General features: G+C 32.6%; 1 protein-coding gene across 2 annotated transcripts in view; it reads left to right on the top strand.

Annotated features, from left to right (window-relative positions):
- Positions 1 to 753: 753 nt before the first annotated feature.
- LOC117609781 (uncharacterized) overlaps positions 754 to 6000 on the top strand; it is a 123171-nt gene continuing 117924 nt past the window's right edge. For both annotated transcript variants that reach the window (XR_013062619.1, XM_076689731.1), the window contains exon 1: positions 754 to 1120. The gene's annotated coding sequence lies outside the window, so the exon portion shown is untranslated. The remainder of the gene's footprint in view (positions 1121 to 6000) is intronic.

Below are 6000 nucleotides of genomic sequence, written 5' to 3'. Positions count from 1 at the left end.
CGCGCGCGCGCGCGCGCGCGCACGCAGAAGGACTAAAGTATGGAGTATAGAAAGTAAAAGTATGGAATGATAAACTCATAGAATTAAAAGTACGGGAAATGTAAGACAAAGCAAATTAAAAAATGCGCGGGGTTTGGAGTTGGCAGTGCTGCCAACCCATCCCCATAAGCGCGTTCGTTCACAGCCGACTCTAGTACTAGCCATGCTGAACAACGCGGCAACACCGCTCACGTGACAATCCGAAGTCCTATTTTCAAAAACAGAGTCCTGTGCTTGGAATTGTAATTAACGTCTTTTTTAATTAAAAGCTGTAGTAATATACACTATTTTATGTTAATTATGTATAAACAATATATAAACGTTGCAACTATGGCAAATAGAAGTGATGTGGTAGTATAAAATTGTTATAAATGTGATATATATTTTGTATACTCTCGAAGTAGTTTGGTGTTGTGAAGCATGATATTTAAAATATTTACAGTGGTTTCAAGAAAATTTAGGTACGAAGCAAAATGAAACTATCTTTGGATCAAATTGAAACATTTAAGAATTGATAAACGTGTATATAAGTTAATAAAAACCTTGAAACAAGCGAAATTATTGGAACGAAACCAAAGAGGTTATGTGAAGTCCAGAGAGTAGTCGGGAGTCTGACGACGCTGATTGGTTGAGAGTCTCAGAGTCCGGAAGGCAGATAGAGTAGGGTAGGTGTTGATATATTCAGACCGGACTCCCGCAGTGTTGCCATTTTTACTTCAGCACGGCTAGTACTAGAGTCGACTGTGGCAAAATTTAGTCGTTAGTCTTTTGAGAAGCAGTTAGAGAGAACAAAGCGCACGAGAAGCAGAGAGTGAGAATAAGGTTTAATTCAGAAGTAATATACGTTTTTACTTGTGTTCCCCTTTAAAAGATCGCCCACAGGCGGCACAGCGGTGGTGCCACCTACAGGGCTTAGAGATAAGCACGCGAAGGATTGAGAGACGACGCAATTACGCAATAGACTTCCGTTACAAGCGCCGACGCGAAGAGTCGTAAATACGTTATTGTATGTACATACAAATAAATACTCGTTGTTGTCACAAGCGCGTGTTCTCCACCTAATTCGACTTCAGCAGCAACCGTAAGTGAAAATATAATGTACATAAATCGCAATTCAATCAGAATCATTGTTTGCTTTAAACGTGAATCGTTGTGCTTTTATTACCAATATAAAAATATAAAATTGTGTTTTAAATTTACAATACAATTTATAATGGAAAATGAAGGAACAGTTCTAGGAAACGGATCGTTTAGCGATTGCGACGAAGTATACGTCGTTGAATTCGTCTTGTTGAGTACATTACTAATTTCTATGTCATTGATTGCGGAAATTCGTTTTTTTGTGTAAAATTTGCTGTAAACTTTCAAGAAAAAAGTAGGGTTAAGTATGTTTTTGATACATTTATGAACAGAAACTGACAGAAACAAATGACAGTGTATATCAAGTTTACAGTGGTACATATGTACTTATATGAACAGATGCATTGATTTTAATTTTACAGATTTTACAGTACTTAAATGTAAAATACAACAATGAAAAATAAACAATAGGTTAGGTTTACGTTATATTTAATCCCGGTCGGCGTTAGCCGACCGGCAATATTTCAGTAATAGGGTCAACAAAGTTAACACTGATTAATTTTTAGGTGTACATATTCCTCTTTTTCTAATACATCGTAGGCTTTCTAACTGTCTGATATTATCGTACTGCCAGGTCTTATCTATTTTTGTATTATAGGTAGCAGTGTCTTCGTATCTGTGTCTTCTACAGGTACTAAAAAATTTTGTCAGTTTCTATTTTTATACCGCCAAAGACCCACTGCCTCTCTACACGATGACCCCTGTTATATTTTCTTCTACCAAATTTAGATTCTTCAATTTCAACAATTTTCACAAGAATTGCATAACCAATATTCCATCACTTGCCTTACAAAGTATGACCATTGTGATACAGTGTTCTTATTTAATTGTAATTCTTTTATTACATCGTACTGTTCATAATTGTTTGTAAGCATATATGTTAGCTTACATACCATTTCGTAATTCAGCTTTGTTTTTGAAAACCAGGTACCATATTTAATGGATTCTGCATCCTGTAATAGTTAGTCTACGTATCCACTTTTCATTCTTCATTCCCATTGCATTGCCACATTATGGACAATTAATTTCTTTTTAGAAACATCTAATCAGATGTTTTTTTAAACATTTAAATGAATTCAAATAATTAACAAATGAATAAAGATTTTCGATTTTCTTCTGCTTCTTTTGATTGTCTTCTGTTTCAATAAAGTTTTTAATAAAGATTTCAATAAAGCACTGTGCAATTTTATTATATTATAGAAAATGAGTGAATATATAGTACCAAAAACATGGATCTTGATTAACGTACATGAATTTTGTAAAAATGAAGGACTGTTCGAATTTCTACAAGAAAAGAAGTTAATTAAGAAAGAAACAAAGTGTCCACAATGTGATAATGTAATGAAATTGATAAATGGCAATTGGAGATGTTGGAGAATAATTTCAGCATGTCAAAATAAGTCAAAAAAGAAAATAATGTGCAATACAAAAATATCAATTAAACACGGTACTTGGTTTTCAAAAACTAAATTGAATTATGAAATGGTATTGAAGCTAACGTATATGTTGGCAAACAATTATGAACAGTATCATATAGTCAAAGAGTTAGAATTAAATAAAAACACTGTGTCACAGTGGTCTTACTTTGTAAGACAAGTAATGATAAACTGGATGTTGAATTCTTGTGAAATGATTGGAGGTGTTGGAAAAACCATAGAAATTGATGAGTCGAAGTTTGGGAAAAGGAAATATAATCGTGGTCATTATATAGAGGGGCAATGGGTTTTTGAAGGAATCGAAAGGGGAAGTGGAAAAATTTTTTTAGTACCAATGGAAAACAGAGATACAAAAATGCTCTTACCGATAATAAAACAATGGATCAGACTTGGTACTACCATTATATCAGATAGCTGGAAGGCGCATGACATATTAGAAAAGGAAGGGTATCTACACTTAAAAGTCAATCATAGTGTAAAGTTTGTTGACCTAAATACTGGGGCCCATACTAATTTTGTCGAAAGTACATGGTGACATGCGAAACATTTTCTTCCAGAATATTGTTGGTTGGTATATAATATTTTACCCATATACTTTGACTACATTTCCTTTTTACAAAAAATAATAGTATTCACATCTATTTTTAGCAAAAAGGAAAATTTTCTGGGCTACTTAAGCCACTACATTTTTACCAAAAGAATGAAAGATGAAAATGTAGATATTTTTGATGAAATTTTGAATGAAATTTCACAAATTTCTTTTGACTCAATAGAAAATCAGAGTATACCAAACTTTGATGATTAAATCTGCTCATATTATGTAAGTACACTGACAAGGGAACATCGGGGACTGATACACTCCGATTTTGATGAAACTTTGCATAAATATTTATTAGATTTGTTTATGAAGAGTGGCAAGTCGTAAAAGCAGCCCTATTGTCGCGGTAAGTGCCACGGCGGGGGTCTACGCTAGGAACGGCAGACCCAAAGAATAAGAAACCCTTACTCTACATTTTCAGCTTATTTTTATATGTAGGTTAACCGTCTTTTCAATTGTACTACTACATCGGAAGTACTCTGTATATTGTAGAAAGTCTACAAAATAAATGTACTTCATCATATGATGATGAAATTAATCTTGCAATTATGAAAATGACATGTAAAACGAATGGAAAAATAGTTCTTATCAAAAATCTTATCAACGTTGCGAGTATAAGTTGAGTTAGCGGTCAATACAGACAGATCAAAAAACTTAAACAAAAAATTCCATCGGAATAATTAAAACAACTATACACTATAACACATCGTTGAATTCATAATAAATAGGCGCTTTTATTGATTGAAAAAAAAGTAAAATTTTTCAAAACGGAGGGGGAGGGGGAATTCAATTTTGCAAAAAGGATGATTTAAAAAAAAAAACTTACACGCAGCTTTATAGACCTTAAGAAGCGGTATAACTTTTATTTCAACTATTTTTTTATATCTTTTGTTGTTTACGATTTATAAGCACGTATATAGAAAAGGCGGTTCGGATAAAAGGGTTGATATCTCCCTCAAAGTGAAAAACGGGCACCAACGAATTACAGTTATCTTCATAAACAGGTCTAATAAATATTTATGCAAAGTTTCATCAAAATCGGAGTGTATCAGTCCCCGATGTTCCCTTGTGAGTTGCATTGAACTTATCGCAGTGAAGTTGGCTCCAGATTCACTAACACATTCACGCCGCGTCGGTGAGCCGATGGGAGAGGTGCACAGGTGTATGACATTTTGGTCGGTAAGTGACATAGCGATCTTCTTATGAGATTGTTGCGAAAAATGATAAAGATGCGATAAATCGATTTTTAACGTCACTTCCATATTGTCTGCTATTTTTGAACGTTGAATAATATTGAAATGCTAGACTTAGATAGTATCAACCAATATAAATGATAATTATGAATGTATAAATTACAACCACAAATAACATTATAAATTACAACTACAAATAATATAATATGAGTCGATCTCGCCCATCGGCTCACCGACGCAGCGTGAATGTGTTAGTGAATTTGTAGCCAACTTCACTGCGACAAGTTCAATGCAACTCATTGTCAGTGTACATATGTAGATTGAACGTACCGACAGTCACTTGTTTCTGTTCATAAACGTATCATAACCATACTTTTTTTCGAGACTTTACAGCACATTTCAAAAAAGCACAACAATTTCCGCAAAAAAAGACTAACACCTTAATAATGTATGAAAAAAGAAGAATTTAACGATATATAACACGTCCAAATTGGTGATCCGTCCGTTTGCTAGGAATGTTCCCTAATTTGAGTATCATTATTTATGGAAATTCATATTTTTCGTGACAGTAAATTTTCAATAAAAAAAATGAGGATAAGTACACTTCGACAGATCTATGGGTAGAAATGGTACTTAATTACATTACATATATTTATTCCGAATTATCTAAATTATGCATATTTATATTTTCTTTGGAATCGAATGAAATCTTTGCAATTTCTGTTAAGATTTCGTCGAACAAGTTTGCATTTTCTCTTTTGACATTTTTTGTGAAAATATAATGGCTTAGATATCTCATAAAGTTGTCCTTCTTGCTGGAAATATAAAATATCAATAGCATTATAATTTATAAAAAAGACAATACATTAAAAAAATATGGGTAAAATTAAAAATAATAACTGATAACATTCTGGTAGAAAATGTTTGGTATGCGCCGAGTGCTTCCTACAGTATTAGTGTATGTAGGATAAAGTTATTGGCACTTTAAGCAAATTCATATTTTATAACGCACTATTTTAAAATATGCATTACAGTTTCTATAAGATTTTACGTGTATTAAAAAATTTGAGACTTCTTTTTTGTTGCTAATATTTTCTTTTACAGATCATTTCGTAATCTTTGTTTATAAAAAGAATTTAGTATAGAACTGTACAAATCCTTAGTTATTGGTACCAGATCCTAGTAATTGGCACAAGCATTACTTCATATTATTTGCCACGTGGAAAAGCATAACACATTCTTTTGAACATACTCAAACCGATATTTATTATTTGCTAATGACCATCTTAATAACAGAAATATAAATATAATATGTGCATATAATAATACTGAATGAACATCTTGAATATAATTTTATGAAAAGAAATTAACTTGTAACGAACGCGGATGTGAAACCACCATACTTATATCTAACATTTTAAGATCATAACGGAAAAACGCAAAACCGGAAACTTAGAATATGGGGAATAAAGCATTACCACAACACTTCAGTTATTGGCATGTAGTTTTATTCATTGGCATACATTTATACGTAGTTATTGGCACTTTCTGAGTATGGATAAGGAAGAAGAAGATAAAACTAAATACAATCTAT

The sequence above is a fragment of the Osmia lignaria genome, chromosome 8 (assembly GCF_051020975.1).
Source record: "Osmia lignaria lignaria isolate PbOS001 chromosome 8, iyOsmLign1, whole genome shotgun sequence".
NCBI lineage: Eukaryota > Metazoa > Arthropoda > Insecta > Hymenoptera > Megachilidae > Osmia > Osmia lignaria.
The sequence above is the reverse complement of the archived record's forward strand: the minus strand, read 5'-3'. Positions and strand labels throughout refer to the sequence as shown.